At 38.0% G+C, this 19,300-nt stretch overlaps 1 long non-coding RNA gene across 1 annotated transcript; it reads left to right on the forward strand.

Annotated features, from left to right (window-relative positions):
• The first annotated feature begins 15,099 nt into the window (after positions 1 to 15,099).
• On the forward strand, positions 15,100 to 17,606 carry LOC131022776 (uncharacterized). The gene is made up of 2 exons (XR_009101418.1): positions 15,100 to 15,576; positions 16,200 to 17,606. It is a non-coding gene; the product is annotated as an uncharacterized LOC131022776 (long non-coding RNA).
• Positions 17,607 to 19,300: the final 1,694 nt, after the last annotated feature.

The raw sequence follows: 19,300 nt of genomic DNA on the forward strand, positions 1-19,300 counted from the left end.
TGGTTTTAGTGTTCATATGATGTCAATTTTATAGGAAACTAAGTGTTGGATGATTGTTTTATGCTTAATTTGCTTTATCTTTTGAAACATGTTTCTTACTCGAACTTTGAAGGAAATTTCAGGTTTATTGAGTTCGAATTTGGAAAACTTACCTGAAATAGAAGTTGTAGATCGTCTCGATACGAGTTCGCGAGCGCAAACGGATCATAAATCAGAGTTCGGACGAGAAAGTTATAACCAAAACAAGAAAGTCGCGCGCAGCAGCGAAACTGCGGCGACCCCGCGGCGACCGGGCGGCGACCGCCGCCGTAAGAAGGATTTTTGGGAAGGAGCCGGCGACCGGCCGGCGACCGCCGGTCAGCCCGCCGAGTTTTCGGCGCCACCTCCGTATTTTTGCGTTTTTATGCGTTTTTCAAGTCCTTTTCGAGCTCAAACTCTGTATTTTACCCTGGTACTATAAATAGATCTTTTTTGACCTATTTTGGGTTCCTTTTTCAGTTCCCAACTTTACTTTTTTCATATTCAGCTTTAGAATTTATTGCTTTTCAGTTTTTATTGCTTGGATTGGATTTCCACAAGATTGAAGATTCAAGCTGCTACAATCGTTCTTAATAAGTTTTTATACAATTTAGTTTTTATAATTGCATTCTTTTTAATTATGTTTATGTTTTATTTCAGTATGTCTGGCTAGTTTCCTTTAGCTGATTCTAGGGTTTGTAAATAGTTGATTGAATTTATGTGATTTATTTGTTAATACCTTTGTACCTTCCAGTTTATGATTCATAATTCCTGGTGCTTAATTTCTTGTGAATTATCTGATCAATAGTTTGCATGTTTAGCTATTCGGTTTGAGACCTAGCGGAGATTACTGTTTAGCGGATTCAGGAATGTATGATATGATTTTAACCTTGAGACCTAGCGGAGATAGGTGGATCATAGAGAGCTATTCTTAGAAGCTATTGGGAGTTAGTAGATTTTCTTGAGACCTAACGGAGATAGATAATTTACTAATCTACGATCGTTGCTGCTCTAGCGAGAGTGATTGATTAATTAAGTGATCTCTCATCATAACTGGATTAAACTGGTACATAGGATTAATAGATTAATTGCGTAGATTTAGTTAATGAATTTACTACCCTAGGATCAGTTGTCTTTTTATATTTGAATTTTTCCTACGTGCTTTTATTTATTATTATTTGCATTTTAGTTTAAGTTAATTAAACCTTCCTGCTTTCGTTTACCTGCATACTGTGAGAGTCTGTTTAGGAGATAGATAAAGTAATTTCGTTTTACAGTCTCTGTGGATACGATACTCTGCTTGCTATTTCTGTGCTACGATTACACCGTGTTAGTTGCGGTATTTTTGTTGCTACGAAATTAGTGATCAATACTCGAGCTTCGCATTCTTTTATCTCCATTCCGTGTGTGGATACGTTAGAACTGAACGTAGAACCTGCTCCACAACATCTAAGGGTAACCACTCCCATAGGCAGAACTTTTACTGTATCACGTGTGTGTCCTAACTTAGAATTTAAGTTGGGATCAATACAGCTTAAGGCTAGAAACCTGAAGGTAATGCCTATGTGGCATTTGGACATCATATTGGGAATGGATTGGTTAGAGGAAAACCACGCGATGATACAATGCAAGGAAAGACGAATATCATTTCAACCTCCCGGCCAAGAGTCTACCTCTTTTATTGGCATTGAGAGGAAATGGAAAAAGACGCCAATCATCTCAGCGCTACAAGCCAAAAAGCTTTTGGAGAGGAATGATACAACTGCTTACGTTGTATACTTAAATCAAAATGAGGAATCCAAGGCAAACATCGACGAAGTGTCAGTCGTGCGGGAATACCAAGACGTTTTTCCTGAAGCTTTGCCAGGATTACCACCCGATCGGCAACTCGAGTTTACGATCGACCTTGAGCACGGAGCCGCACCAATATCAAAAGCACCTTATAGAATGGCACCGGCAGAGTTACAGGAATTGGAGCTCCAACTGCAGGAATTGTTGGACATGGGTTTCATTCGACCCAGTGTTTCCCCGTGGGGGGCACCAGTTCTTTTCGTCAAGAAGAAAGATGGCAGCTTGAGGTTATGCATCGATTATCGTGAGTTGAATAAGGTGACGCTGAAGAACAAGTATCCGTTTGCCCCGGATAGATGACCTGTTCGACCAACTCAGGGAGCGAATACTCTTTCGAAGATTGACTTAAGATCGAGATACATCAATTGAAAATACGGTCAGTGGATATTCCGAAAACAGCATACGTACAAGAATGGACACTATGAGTTTATGTAATGCCTTTTGGACCTAACGATGCCCATGCTGTGTCATGGACCTCATGAAACGGGTTTTCCACGAATACTTAGATAAGTTCGTCGGTAGTCTTCATCGATGATATCTTGATTTACTCGAGAAGTAAACAGGAACATGAAGAACATCTAGGGATCGTGTTAGAGAAATTGCGAGCTGAGAAACTTTACGCTAAGTTTAGCAAATACGAGTTCTGGCTCAAGGAAGTCAATTTTCTGGGCCATATCGTTTCGGCAAGAGGAATTGAGGTAGATCCAGCAAAAGTGCAGGCTGTACAAGAATGGAGATCACCAACTACGCCGCATGAAATACGAAGTTTTCTAGGGTTAGCAGGTTATTACCGGAGATTCATTGAGGGCTTTTCAAAAAATTGCTAAGCCAATAACGCACCTGCTAAAGAAGGATGTCAAGTATGAGTGGACTGACGCGTGTGAGCGAAGTAGTTTCCAGGAATTGAAGAAGAGACTCACCACTGCCCCAGTGTTAGCTGTTCCAAGGCAGATAAAGAATACGCTGTCTACACGGATGCGTCAAAGAATAGTCTAGGATGTGTACTTATGCAAGACGGAAAAGTGATAGCTTATGCATCACGACAACTTAGACCACACGAGATGAATTACCCGACGCATTGATTTAGAATTAGCAGCAGTGGTACACGCATTGAAGATATGGAGACACCATCTTTATGGAGTACGGTGCGAGATATACACCGATCACAAGAGTCTCAAATATTTCTTCGAACAAAGGATCTCAATATGCGACAGAGAAGATGGCTCGAGCTAGTAAAGATTATGATTGTGGGATCAATTATCCACCCTGGAAAGGCTAATGTTGTAGCTGACGCTTTGAGTAGAAGTAATCAAGTAGAATTGGGATTTCTCCTTACCCAGGAGAAGGACTTGATCAAAGAATTTGAGAGGATGAAATAGAAGTTATATTACCACCACAAACGACAGAGGTCGTATTGGCCGCATTTGAGTATTGCACCGGATTTGCGATCAAGGATTATCGCGGCGCAACGAGAAGATGAGAAAATGGAGAAATTACGTGTGAGGATACGAACTGAGAAAATGGAAAGGATATCAAGAAGCGGCAGACAATGCCATCTTATACGAAAGAAGATTGTGTGTGCATGATAAAGATGAGTTGAAGAATGAAATTTGAGCGAAGCCCACGACACTCCCTACACCGCACACCCAGGAAAGCACGAAGATGTACCAAGATCTGAAAACTAGGTTTTGGTGGGAAGGAATGAAGAGAGAAATAGCAGCTTTCGTAGAAAGATGTTTGGCATGTCAACAAGTAAAGCACTACACCAAGACCCCTATGGCAAATTACACCCGTTAGAGATTCCCGAGTGGAAGTGGGATCACATAGCTATGGACTTTGTCACCGGATTGCCGAAGTCGAAAAGAGGTAACACAAGCCATTTGGGTAATTGTTGATAGATTGACGAAGAGTGCCCATTTTATACCTATTTCGATTACTTATGGATCTGACAAGCTAGCTCAGATCTATGTGCGAGAGATAGTACGACTGCATGGAGTACCGATGACGATTACATCCGACAGAGATTCCAATTTACCTCACGGTTTTGGATAAGCATGCAGAAGGAGTTGGGTACTAAATTAAATTTTAGTACATCTTTTCATCCTCAGACAGACGGACAATCTGAAATGACTATACAAGTTCTGGAAGATATGATCCGAACTGTTGTGCTAGACAAAGGAACCCAATGGGAACAAGTTTTGCCCTTAATTGAGTTTGCTTATAATAATAGTTTCCAGTCAACTATTAACATGGCTCCATATGAAGCCTTGTATGGGAAGAAGTGTAGATCTCCGCTCTATTGGGACGAGGTAGGAGAGAGAAAGGTACTTGGACCTGAAGCAGTAGAAGAAATGATTTCTACCGTGCGACAGATTCGTCAGAGAATCAAGGAGGCCCAAGATCGTCAAAAGTCCTACGCAGATACCAGAAGAACAGAGATTCATTTCGATGTGGGAAATAAAGTTTTTCTGAAAGTTTCCCCATCTCGAGGAGTGCATCGATTCGGTGTGAAAGGAAAGCTCAAACCGAGATATATAAGACCGTATGATATATTAGAGAAAGTAGGCCCCGTTGCTTACAGACTTGCGTTGCCACCACACTTCGCAAACGTCCACGACGTTTTTCATGTATCTCAACTGAGGAAGTACGTGTTTGATCCAAAACACGTCATTCACCAAGAAGAAGTATCCCTGGAACCGGACTTGAGCTATGAGGAGAGCCAAGAAGTTATGTTGGATAGGAAGATACAGCAATTGCGAAACAAATCAATTGCTTTGGTGAAAATCCAATGGAGACACCATGGCCAAGAAGAAGCAACATGGGAACTTGAGCAGAAGATGAAGGAGAAGTACCCCGAACTTTTTCCCGAAGGTAAATAACGTAAATTTCGGGACGAATTTTTTTTTTTAAGGGGGGTAGGATGTAACACCCCGCATTTTTCTCATTTTAAATATTTTGAGATTTATGTTTAAGAGCACTGAGATATAAAAATAAGTTATTGACGAGATGAGATTTCTAATAGGTTGAACTATTATATTTTTGATGATGGGATTAGAGAATGAAATACTTTGAGGAAATAAGGATGTAGGGAGATGTTGGTTGAATATTGATAAAGTTAAAATTTTCTTTTCTTTCATTAGTGGTAGCAGCTCTGGCGAAACCGAGCTCTAGCGTAGCCGAGCTCTACTCTGGAAGCAGAGCTGAAGATTGAGCTCTGCATGTAACACCCCGTACTTTTATGAGTAGTAGAAGTGTCGAGACACTACAGAGAGTACTATGGTACTGAGATATAAGATTATAATTAAGATAAGATGGAGTTATGGTGATAAATAGAGATATTGAGCATTAGAGTTACACCTTTTGATGAGATAAGTTATTATTCTAGATGGAGATATTTTGATGTTTGAGAGTGTTTGATGAACTTTGAGAATGGAAAAGTTGACGAAATTTTCGAGTTACTCTTGACTGCACTATTCTGCCTTGAGTCTTGCTCTACTCTGCCGAGTTGGGTTTTCGCTGCTTCAAACCAAGAAGTCATTCCTCTGCCCAGACAGAGGAGAAGTCATTCTTCTGCCCAGACAGAGGGGAAGTCATTCCTCTGCCCTTCTGCCCAGACAGAGGGGAAGTCATTCTTCTGCCCAGACAGAGGGGAAGTCATTCCTCTGCCCTGACAGTGAATGCATTCCTCTGGCGAGCATTTCTCTGCTCTGGTGCGGAACCTACTTTAGAGAGAGATGAGTCAAAGCAAATGGATAAACTTTGTTAACGGATAAGATATTTTATGCAAGTGGATAATTAAGCATGTGTTAATTATCCAATACTTGATGGCTAAGTAAATGGGGTTATATATATATAACACCTTTCTCTTTCATCCCCCATAACAGACGTCCCTTTCCTCTCTCTCCTCTCTCTTCTCTCTCTCCTCTCTCGACTGTCATTACCCAACGCCATTGATAAGCTGGTAAAAAGCTTCGTAAGTTACTTGTATCCCATAACCACCGATTAAATCTAGCTGAAAACACTCGTATATCCATAGAACGAAAGCTGGGTTTGTGCTAGGAATCAAGAAGGTGGAACTATACTTTTCATTACAGATCATAAGAGTAAGCTTCTAAACACATGAATCTACTTATATCTAAGCTTTATGAGCATGTAGATGAGGGATCAAAGCATGAAAACAACTCCTAATTCAAGTTGGTAATTTTCGAAGATTACTAGGGTTGGAAGTCTTCTACAATTTTGTCGTCTTCTAACTTTAAGATGGAGAGTATATGCATGCTATTAAGATGTTAATTATTGGTCTTTGAATGAAAAGCATGATTTTGATTTTGAGATATGGTTTATAAAGGTGTTAGGTTGTGTGATGTTGGAAAGATAAGATTCATGAAGAAAGTGAGGATTTGATTATGAAATGAGCCTATGAGATTGAAGTTATGATTATTGATGGATTAAAATGATGGTTAGAAATGATTAATAACGATTATGATGAATTGGTTTGACAAGAAAATAGAGTATGCTTGGTTAATAAGTGAATTGGGTAGCTTATTTAAGCTACTGACTTGATTGATTTCGACAGGGTTGTTGATACCGAAAAATCTTGAAAATTTTATGGTAAGGATATATAAGTGTTAGAAACGTTCATGTAAAATTTGAAGTCTTTTGGACGTCGTTTGATACCCTTTTAAATTATGAAACTCCAACTTGAACTTTCTACCGAAAGTGTGGGAGAAAAAGATACAAGAGCCACTTTTCTAATAGTTTTCCGTGAGTTTATGGTTTCCAAATTTTTATATGAACAAGATGAACATGTTATCTAGCTACCCACAAAATTCCAAGTTATTTTGACAAGATCTACTATTTTTCAAAAATCAAAACTTTCAGTTGCACATAACTGTCGAATATGGTAGACTGTAGGAAAATGGTCATATCTCCTAAACCACATAGAGTTTTGCAACCTACTTTTTTTTAAAAGAAACTAGACTTCAAGAGGTTTCAAACGGTATGAGTCCCAAATCCAGGAAGGTTCTGAGGTAAAACAGTTTATTCCTCAAAGTTAAAACAGAAGAGTATGAAGTCAAGTATGGTTTTTCACAATTACACCTACCTTCGATTTAGTAAATTGCATGTGTAAATGGCGATAATTACACACCATAGTAATTCATAAAAAGGCTAATGGAGTATATATATGTTTAAATATATATAGATGTAATACTTTTCCGAGATAGATTTACTTAACCAAATTTGGTTCTCTTGAGATTTTTAACCACATGGTGAAGTCATTAAGCATTATGTGAGTTATCTGATATTAAAGAGGGTGTTATAACATTATAACTTTGGTATGTGATTGTTATATGGGTTTGAGTATCTAGAAGTCGTTCTTTAAGGAACAGATTAGACTTAAAATTTTGGTGATATGTTGAAAATGGAAACGATGAATATTTAGGAAGTATTATAAAAGTGATTTTGTTATGAAGAGTGATTAGTTACAAGGAAACAATGAGGAAGAAAGACTAATACTTAGATAAGAATAGTAAACCTAGTGAGGATTTGTCTGATTGACGTTTATTTTATTACATGATCGTCTATGCCAACGATGATATCTGAAGACACGAGTCAAGGGCATAAGTAGGATTTCTCCGAAGTACGAGGACCAAAGCTAAGATTTCCAGGTGGGCATTACTTTCTAAATACCTCTATTACAGGCTTTCTAAATTGATGATTATGATGATGTCTATAAGTTTTAAGATGATTTGAGATAAATTGATGTTTGAACTAATTAACTTGCCAAGTTTTGATGACGACGAGCCTGTATGTTACCCTCTACGGATGAGATGATTTCGGGTCCTGCCAAAGGCGGGATTGTGTACACGGAGGTAACTGTGAGCTGTATACCGGGTTGGACGGTCAGAAATGACCGTGAGCCGACTGTCAGGTCGGCCGGTTACGGTGCTTGAGAAGGATGCCTACTTCTCAGTACCATGATGATGATCTGTTGTAGAAGCGGTACTACATGCTAAGTATTTGTGACTGCAGTCTATTTTTCATTACTTTATGATGCTTATAATTTATCAATTGCTTACACAGGTTCTTTTAAAGAAAAACCCCTGTGTGATGTATAAATGGCAAGTTAAATGTATAGCTCTAAGAGCGAGATTGTTTATTTTCGGCTTATGTCCACTGAGTATTTTATACTCAGCCCTGCATGTATTTCTAAATGTGCAGGATGAGCAAGGAGAGAGATTGGGGGATCGCTGGAGGGCTGTTGTTCATAGACGACCTTTTTAGTACCGTATTTTACTCCTACACGGTAGTGTGTTTAGTTGAAGACTAGCTATGAACTTAATTAGGATTGTTACTCTCAGCTATATGTCTTCATACATATAGTCTGATCACGTTATGATGTGCTACCCTGAACATTATGAATCATTGTAAATATTTAACTATACTCCATTTTGTTTTCGTTGACTAGAACCTTGATACATTTGAATGTATGAAGCCGACCATGTTTCTATTAAGTTTGATGATATTTTATTGCTTTAACTTGAATTATTAGTAACTTCTGCTTGATGAGTCTTCTAGTTCGCTTGTTTTTACCCTATCATTTTATTAGTCGTATCGATACCCAATCTACGCTATCACTGGCTAGATGACGGGCTGCGACATGTAGAGCCCACATTCTTCACGTCCTCTACGCTGTCAATAATTACCCCAACAGCGCAGAATTGTTTCATAAAACCCACATTCTCAAACGGACTGGTTGCCATTACAACTTCACCGCTAGGCCCCATGTAAATATGAAAATTTTAAGTAGTCTTAATTCTAGGGATAAGAAGTTTCGTGATAAGTACTTCTTCATACAAGTACGAAGCAGGACCTGGGAGAACTGCGCAGGGTACCAACGAGGTAGATTGGCACCAGATGAAACATACCCCTCCTCCAAATAAAACCCGTATAGATGACTTGGAGAATAGTTTCACAGACCTCCTGAATCAAGCTTTTGTGAACTAAGATTTTAATGTCATAGATTTAGTTAATACTCCCTCTGTTTTAGCCGGCACAGGCCTCTTCTCCCGATATCCTCCTACTTCCATCGGTATATTTAAATGTTCATATTATGTTGTTTAATAATGTTGATAAATGGGTCTCTCAATTGTCCTTGTTCCTGCGCAGGCATGTGGAAGTCTAAGAAACACGGTCAACTCGACAACTTTTGCTTCCTCACCAGCGCTGAAGCGGAGGAGGAAATTCCTACGCAGACTAGGTCTGCGCAGCGTGTGGCACCAGTTGGTGAAGCCTTACACCAACATCTAATCTAAACACGTATAAAGGCGTCGAAGATCACCTGTGTTGTGGAAGAAAATGGAAGAAGAAACTCGTAAACTCTGGCAAACTCAAAACTTTAGAACACAGAACTTTTCTATTTCATTCAACCTGACGTCTGAAGAAGATTACAAGGGATATTTATAAGGAGTTACAAGGGCAAAGGGTACATTCGACTTTTCACTACGACTCACGCACTATTCATGTATGATACAAACGAGGGTCATTATCTAGAAAGATATCCCTTGATAACTAACATTGCAACTTTATAGATGTTACGTGCTCCTTAGGGCAGCGCAGGCTGGCATCATCTTGCATGCGCAGGTATCATCTCCCTTGGTTCTCCTCACTTGTGTTTGGAGCTCATTATGTGATGTTGTCCTTCCTTCGATCCTTGGAAAGTTCTTTGTTAATGATGATATTGTGTGACATCCTGCGCAGGCAACTCCTTGACACGGCTTGATCACTTATCTTCAGAGTAGCACAGGCGAATCCTTGACTTGGCTTGGTCACTTGTCTCCGAGGCTGCGCAGGCGTGTTATCTCTGTGGTTTCCACGCTTTGGCTTATCGCCTTGCGATCATTATAGTCATGCGTTGTTAGTTTAATCACAAAAGCTTATATATATATGTTTGTAGGTCCTGCGCTGATGAGATCCCTACTCCTCATCACAATAATTGATTGAGAATGCATCACTTTGTCTATATGCCCAATTGGTCTCATCAAATCTTCAGCACGTCTTAAGCACATAATATGTGGTGATGTAGCTGTCGAACCAACATGAGTAAGAAATGCGCACTTATTTCCTTGATTTATTCTTTTCCAGTTGTCAAATCCTTCATTGACTAATGCGGAAGAGCCAGGCATATTAACATCACTGGTGAAAATAAAGCAATAGAAACAATATGCCTTATTTGTGGAAAGCGAATACTCCAACCAATGGAACTTATCAAACCATCTATTCTGAAAACTATGATTTTGAGTGCCAAACTTTGTAACAGGATACACTTCCATTTTCGGTTGATAAGGCCCAGCTTTGACATATGCACGTCTTATATCATCTCGTGCACTAACATAATATTCACACAATTGTTTTCTTTTACCTGGATCACACTCAATACATGTGACTGGATTTCGCTCTGCAAGAGTTGGTGGAGATTGATTAGTTTGATTTTGGGCAGCTGTGGTTGAAGGTTCCAAGCTACCTTCATTGTCTTGAATATCTTGACGATCACGTTTCTTAAAGAAAGATGATATAAGTCATTTCCCTTTCTTTGCAATATGTTGGTGCTCCATTTAAATTGCTACAAGAAATTTAAAAATAAAAAATTAAAAGTTTTATAATGTTTATTTATATGTATCGAAACTAACAATTACAAATTAAATAGGAGTATTTCAAATAAATAATTACAAATTATTTTCCCTAGTTCAATTTTCAGTATCATGAAATTAAATTCAATTTCGATATTAATTCTAAGTTAGAATTTAAACTACATACCGTAATTATCAGACTTGTTTGTTGCTGAGATGACGGAGAATTGTCCAATTCAAAAATTTGTGCGAGAGTTGAGACTAGGGCTGGTAAATCGGTGCCGGTTTTTCGGTTAAAACCGTAACCGAACCGAAAAAATCGGTTATCAGTTAACCGAAAACCGGTTTTTTCCGGTTTGGTTCGGTTACCGGTTAGTATTCTATCAGTAAACCGGTTAATCGGTTAACCGGTCGGTTAACAGTTAAACCGATTAACCGATTTTTTTATTAAATTATTTAATTTAAAAATTTTAAAAATCCCACAAATACAATCTTAATTTAGGGTTCCCAGAATCTTAGTTCGGCAGTTCCTAATTCCCTTGCAGTCGGCCTCCCGTTCCACCTCCCTCCCTCTTACCCAGTTCCCACCGGCGCTAGCGCCGGCGCCGCTGCCCCTCACCCGGTGCAGCACAACAAAGGCGCCGCTGCTCAGGCACCTTTCTCTGCCCTCTCCCAGTCCCAACAGCAGCACAGCTGAGGCGTCGCCCCCTTCGCCGGCGTCGCTCCTTCCCGCCAGCGTCCCTATCTCCCTCTGCACCCTGTCCACCGTGTTTCGACACTCCCTGGCTCCCTGCCCACCGCCCTCGGCGTCCTCTAACCTCCGGCGAGGACTACTATTATATGGTATTACTCCCCTCCAAGAGGCATAATACCATCGGCTTGGATGCTCGACCCATCCTTCCTTGAAATTAACCTTCATTATCAAATTAAAGGAGGTATTGTATATATATATATATATATATATATATATATATATATATATATATATATATATATATATATATATAGAGAGAGAGAGAGAGAGAGAGAGCCAAAGCTTTTTTTTTCCCCAATTTGATTCGGTTAAGTTGTGTTTGATTCGGTTGATAAGATTATCAAATTTGATTGATAGCTTCTTTTTTTCCAATTTGATTCTGGCCAACTTGATCATTTAATTTGTGTGGGATTGGGAAACAGGAAGGACTTATTATGTTTTATTAATTTATTATATTGAGAGATTCTAGTAATATTTTGATCATAGAAATGAGGAGTACAAACTTGTTGGGTTAGTCCCTGATAAAAATCTTTGTTTTATGATATATTAAGCCTTGGCTATGATTTTGTGAACAGTTTTTATTTTGTAGATCTTGATCTCTGTTTTGAATTTTTAGTTTTTGTTATGTTGAGATAGATTCTAGTAATATTTTTTGCTCATGAAATCATCATCTTGGAACATATTACTACAGTTTATTGAAAGCTTTATTGTTGCTTTTGATTGTAATGTGTGTTAATTGTGGTTAAATTGTTGCTTAGGTTGGAAATTTGTTTATTAGAATTGAATGGTTCTTTTTTTTTAATAAAACCTTACAAGTCTTTATAAAATATTTTTTTGTCCTAAATAAGCATAAAATATTAGTTGGCGGAGTGGATAGTATCTCATCCTTTTCTTAAAAGTCGAAGGTTCGACTCCCACTCCCTACAAATTCATAAAATTCGAATTTTTTGACATTTAACCGGTTAATTCGGTTAACCGAATAACCGGGCGGTTTAATCGGACCGGTTATTTGGTTAACCGGATCATAAACCGGTTCGGTTACCGGTTAGTACATGGGGTCTTATTCGGTTCCGGTTAACCGGTAAACCGGTTCGATTTTAACCGAACCGACCGATTTACCAGCCCTAGTTGAGACGACTCGAGAACTATTGGCTATTGTTATTGCTATTGCTGGCTGCTGATATTTATTATGCTTAAAAATTTTTGCCCTACTTATTAGTTTAATTAAGCGCTTACTTGCCGCAACACTTTATTCCATATGTTGAATTTTTTAGTTTTTTTTTCCTTTTAAGTTGGGGTGGGCTGTGTGGGCTGGGATATGGGCTGTTTTATATAGATAGGTATATATATATATATATATATATATAAGAGGAAATATGGTATGGCTTGCACAGTCATACCATAAATCCGTCCCTAGGAGGGAGCACATTATAGTTCGATTTTGATTTTTCCCATGCACAATAAAATTGGTGTCAAAATACATATACTTTGAGACTTTTTAAAATTTGCCATAAACTTCAATTTTTCCCTAAATTAAAGCTAATGTGACAAAATTAAAATTGTTGTGGCAAAGTTATCGATCAAAAAGAAATCATTTTTATTACGATTATTTTTAAAAAAAATGAATAATAAAAAGAAATTCGGTCGACTGCATTATCGTCAATGCCTTCGGGTCGCTGCGCGGCTTCCGATTGTGGCCCATTGAATTTCTTTTTATTTTTATTTTTTAAAATTATGTCGTTTTGATCAATAAGCTTGTCACATACTCCCTCCGTCCCGCCCAAGATGCTACATATTCCTTTTTGGGCCGTCCCAACGAAGATGCTACATTTCTATATTTGGCAAAAATAAGGAATTTAAACACTTAATTAACACTAATTAAGTATTTCTTTATTATATTCTCTCTCCTACTTTATCACTTTATTACATTCCCTCTCCTACTTTATCACTTTATTATCTTCTATTTCTTACTTTATATTACTTTCTATCTCCTACTTTATTACTCCCTCCGTCCCAATATTCAAGTCCCGTATTCCTTTTTGGGACGTCCCATGTAACAAGTCCCCTTTCCTTTTTTGGCATTAATTAGGGGTTGATTAGTTGATTTAATTATGTCTCTCTCCTCTCACAAACCAACCCACCTGCCCCCTCCCTCTCTCTCTCTCTCTCTCCTCACTTCTCTCTTCTCTCTCAAATCGTCATCTCCCACCTCCCACCTCCACCGCCCACCCACCTCCACCATCGCGCCACCTCGCCGCCCTCCCACTTCCACCCTTGCGCCCTCTCGCCTCCACCCTTGCGCCGCCCTCTGCATCTGCATCTGAAGAGCGCCCACCCCTGCATCTGCCGCCCTCTCGCCTCCACCCTTGCGCCGCCCCTGCCACCCTCGCGAGCTCGTTGCAGCGGCGGCGTAGAGCGCCCACCACCCCTCTTCTCACTTCGCCTCACCGCCTCCTCTCTCCAACTCTTTTTTTTTTCTTTTCCAGAAATTAGGGCTCGTCGGAAATTAGCCTCGCCTCCACCCTTGCGCCGCCGCAGCAGCCGCTGTCCTCCGCCTCCGGCTCTCGCCCACCACCTCTCGCCCTCGGCTGCCTCCTCTCTCCTACTCTTTTTTTTTTTCAGAAATTAGGGCTCGCCTCCACCCTTTCGCCGCCGCAACTGTCGCTGCCCTCCGCCTCCGGCTCTCGCCCACCACCTCTCGCCGTCGGCCGAGAGATGGTGGTGTTTTGGTGTTTTGATTTGTCGTCTCATATTGAAAATTTCCATTTTTTGATTTCCATTTTTTGATGGTGGTGTTTTGGTGTTTTGATTTCCAGAAAATTTCCATTTTTCGGCCGAGAGATGGTGGTGTTTTGGTGTTTTGATTTCCAGAAATTTTCCATTTTTTGATTTGTGTTTTGGTGTTCATAATTGAAAGATTTCTCTCCTATGTTCACTGTTTCGAAATTATGGTGTTTTGGTGTTCAGAAGTTGTGGTATTCATAAGCTCTCTTCTCTGTTCACTGTTCCGGCGACTCGCACCGGCGGCATTCACTATTCCGGCTGCTCGCCCACCACCGGCAACAACAAATGGAAGAGGACTGTTAACAATGCTTAAAATTTAATTAACAAACCCATAAATATGTGGGCCATACAACTTTTTTCTTAATACTACTCTCCTTAATACCCGTGCCCAAAAGAAATATAAGGGGACTTGATTAACGGGACGGAGGGGAGTACTTTATTACTACACACTTAAAACATTAATCTACAACTCCTTAAATCCCGTGCCGAAGAGCAAATGTAGCGTCTTAGCCGGGACAGAGGGAATATTAGTTTTTCACGTCAGTTTTGATTCAGGTAAAATTAAAATTTTGTGAGAAATTCCAAAAGTCTCAAAATATACTATTTTAGAACCAATTTCATATATAGTGTATGAGAAAAATTACAATTTGACTATATTGTATGAATTTACAGCGAATTAACTCAAAAAAAAAAAAAAGATATTCACGTAACTCAAACATGCCTAATACTAGTATCATCAATATATAATACGATTAAGGATTGAAGGCCTCCCCTTAATCCTAGGTCCTATGTGGCGTATCTAATAATTCAAGGTTTAAAATCCTTGAAATTATAGAGCTTCTAACTTTAAAATATACATCCTACGTGGCAAATCAATTCCACATGTAATATTTTATTTTTAATTTACATTGAATATTCTAATTTAATATATAATACGATTAAGGATTGAAGGCCTCCCCTTAATCCTAGGTCCTATGTGGCGTATCTAATAATTCAAGGTTTAAAATCCTTGAAATTCTAGAGCTTCTAACTTTAAAATATACATCCTACGTGGCAAATCAATTCCGCATGTAATATTTTATTTTTAATTTACATTGAATATTCTAATTCACAATTATTCAAGAATCAAATTCACATCTCACTCCACATCTGCAGACTACCCGTCACCACCTTATTCTCACCCTATCGTCGCCGCCCCTGAAACTCCGGCGAAAGCTGCCGCCAGCAAGCCACGGCCATGACTTCTATCTCGACTTCTCCATCTCTCAGCCCCTAATCTCCCTCCTCACTCCCAAAGAAGCCCTAGATCCCCAAATCATCACCGCCTCTTCGCGATTTCCAGCGACCACGACAGTCACCCCATCGCCGCCGACCGACTTTTGTCTCGACCCCTATCTCCATCTCTCAACCCCTAATCTCCATCATCTCTCCCAAAGAAACCCTAGATCTCCAAATCCTCACCGCCTCTTCGCAATTTCCGGCCACCACGGCAGCTATGGCCGCCGCTGTTTCGACTCCCCGCAATCTGCCCCCCACATGGTAAGTATTAAATGTTTGACTATTTTAAATATAGAATGATTATTATTTTAGAAAGAACAAATTTTGGAAAGAATTTTATGATATCAATTTCCATCTCTACATGAATCGGCCTCCAATCTGAATTCATATCTTTTTCTTTTGAAAAAAGGTTGATCGCGCATATATTGAGGCTTTTGCTGAAATTAGTGATAGCAAATTTCCATTCTTACCATGTTTCATATGGCAGCGTACTTTTTCAAAATTAAAATCTATATTTTCTTGCCTTCTCACTTCGTTTTGGGAGGAATTGAGATAGCAGATTTTGTCTTCACAATATATTCCTTCTTCCTCAACCAAGAAATGGAAGGAAACTTTCTGTAAATGAAGACAATGATTCGACTATATATAAAGTGGTTCATAGCTAAGGATTTTATACACAAATTGAAGCTGTAGCTACAGATAACAACTCATTCCTTCGAAGCACTTTCTTTGGTTATAATTTGATTGAATTCCGGGAGAGTTATTGGCTCCACAATTGCAAGAAATCTGTTTTCAAATTTTGCATATTATGGGTTTGACAAAATTTTGCTTTACATTCTTGATATTGTCTCTTGCTTATTCTTTTCTTCTTCTTTTTGTTGCAGGGATTAAAGTAGAAGCTAGCTTGAGATTAGAGCTGAGATCAGAGGAACTTTGATTTTCCTTCGACTTCTTTTCTTGAAAGAAATCCGGTGAGCTATGTTTTCGGCATTTATAATACTACTCCATCTGATTGGATAAGTATAATTGAATGGAACAAACCATATTATAAATAGATTGTTGGTGCATGTATTATTTAGCGCATGATAATAATTTTGGTGATCGAATATTGTTGGCTGGGTCATGGTGGGTTTATTAAGCTTTTTGTTGCTGGTCAACTATGGATCTCTCCAAATTAACTTTCTTCGCAAACTACATGTTTATATAAATGCACGCACTCATCTATTTTATGTATAGTTGTCTTTCTTTTATGCTCTTATTTTTTATTTAATTTTTATTTGTGCTTATTTTCCAGTTTCCTTTAATATGAAGTGTTATGTTTGTGTGTGTGTGTGTATTTTTGTCATTTGTTTGTGAACTGTTCGGATTCTTTGTCTCGGTTTGTGGCTTTCCTGAATTTTGGAGTTTCGTTTCCTAATTCTGTGATTTTTTGCTAACTATGCTGATCTTTTGATTTGAGAAGTATGAATTCACCTAACAGCAATAATCGCATGCGCTTTTTTCTTCATTAATCTAATTCAACCAAAACAATAGTGGTGTAATCAACAACTTCTTCCTTCATTTTTTCTTCATTAAGTTTAGCTATTGATGAAAGATCAACATATCATTCTTTAATTTTAAATGTGATATTGTTATTTAACTCATTTATTTGTGTCTGAGGTAACATGGGACAAGAAGTAAATATTGTTTTGAAGAGTACTGAAATTACTGAAAAATATAATGTATTGGTATTTGATGTGTCCAGTAATTACTGGAATTATTAGGTAACTCATTTATTTTGGCAAAGCTATTAAATACACATGGTTATGTGGGGATGATATTTTGAATAGATGATTTGTGGTGATTGCAAGCATACTGAAATTGTTGAATTGCTCAATTTAAATAGTTCTTGAATTATCTCTTAAAGTGGGAAACTAATGATCTTATAACTAAGACATCATTTGTTTTTTATTCTTCATAGTTCCATACTTACCACTGTTGACCTCTGATGGAAATGCAGGCTTATGTTTATTGGTTATTGTTGTGTTTCATGCAGATATCAAGTGGGCTTGGAAGTCCTAAGTTCTTTCCCCTCTGTATCTCACTAATGAGGTTGCTTAATGCATTCCATTAAGTGCCACATTCGCTAGATTGCCGTTCAATACTTTAGAATGACATCAAATAGAAAAAATGCTACACAACCACATGAAATCCTCTTTACATTGGCAGTAGTTGATACATGGTGCATTAGTGCAAATAAATACGGATTCTCATCTTCTATATTTCTTCCTGAATTTGATTTATCTACTATACTTGCTATTTTTCTTTTAACCATATGAATAAAAGTAGAAAAGGAATAAGAAAGTGGTAAAAGTTTATTCATCTTAAACAAGCCGTTTAGATTTTATGGAGATTGCATCACTTAATGTTTGTAAATGAACATTCAATAAAATTTAATTAACCATGTTTATTGATTTATATGTGTCGATGTGTATCATTTTATTAAAATTTTCAATTGACTCATTCTATATTGAATGTGCTAATATTTATTATAAATGTTTAGTATATTTCAAATTTTCATTTTAGGTAATTAGATTTTATTAAACATTTCCTTCGATGATCTTTTCTAATTATAAAAAATAAAATCATGAGATAGTTACTTATTATACCACTTTTAGTGGAAATATCCACTTCAATAATAGTTAATGCTAATTTACCGATTAACTGTTACATAAAGTAGAAAACTAATTTGTATCTTAAATGATAATCAGCATAAGATAGTTTCATAACTTTTAAAATTATGTGCTTAGTTTCATAACATATTATATTATTATTATTATGGCAATTCGCGGTACCCTACCCTAATAGGTGCGGGTTTGATGGGCATTTGATATCCATGGATAGCTTGGTGATTAGAATTCACTATTCATTTAATACGTGGGTACGGGTTCGTATACTAACTATCCGTTTACCTGCGAAAAATACCCGCGGAACCCGATTACTCCTGAATTTATACCTGTAAATAATAACCTTAGTCAGCCCGACCCACCCCTGATGGGCTTTGGACGTGGGATATGGGCTTCGTATGTGGGGTGCATAATCCAACATGAAGTTATTTTTTTTTTGTATTAAATTTATTATTAATTTATATTTAAATTCTGATTCGTGGGTGGCGGGTCACCAACGAGTAGCGGGTTAGCAGATACCCGACGGGTAGCGGGTATTCGTGGGTGACAGGTGTGGGTGGCAGAGAGTACCCATCGCAGGTCACAGGTTGGGTGACGTATACGGCCTTCGCTCGCGGGTACGGGCATGGATAGCCACTACCGTGCTTGTCGTACCCTATTGCCATCTCTAATTATAACGCATTATTTTCAAGTTCATTTGACGATTTTTCCAATGTATGTTTTACTAAGTCATGTTAGGGTGGATGAAAGTCTTCTTTAATACTCCCTCCGTCCCTGAAATAAGTTCCTCTTTTTCCTTTTTGGGACGTCCCCCAAAATAAGTTCCTCTTTTTTTCTTTTCATTTTTGGACAACTACCCCACCACTAATAATACTTTATTTATTCTTATTTTTCACTTTTTCACCACTCTCAATACTAATTATAACACTTTTTCATATTTTATAACATATTTTTCTATACTATCAATACACTTTACCATTTTTCCTTAAAACTCGTGCCGTCCCCAAAGAGGAACTTATTTTGGGGACGGAGGGAGTATATTTTTTCATTTTAGTTTGACATGTTACATAGACCTATGTCATGTTAACACTTATTTTATTGAATAATAATATTCATCAATTATAAATATATTATTTGTGTTAATTTCTATATTTTCTTTTATAAATTATAACATCAAATAATTCTCGTCGAAATTCAACGAGTTACACACTAGTTTATGGAAATCAAACATGCCTAATACTAGTATTTATGTAAATCAAACATGCCTAATACTAGTATTTATGTAAATCAAACATGCATGCCTAGTTTTTTCACGAAGA

This window comes from Salvia miltiorrhiza, chromosome 4 (assembly GCF_028751815.1).
Source record: "Salvia miltiorrhiza cultivar Shanhuang (shh) chromosome 4, IMPLAD_Smil_shh, whole genome shotgun sequence".
Classification (NCBI taxonomy): Eukaryota; Viridiplantae; Streptophyta; class Magnoliopsida; order Lamiales; family Lamiaceae; genus Salvia; species Salvia miltiorrhiza.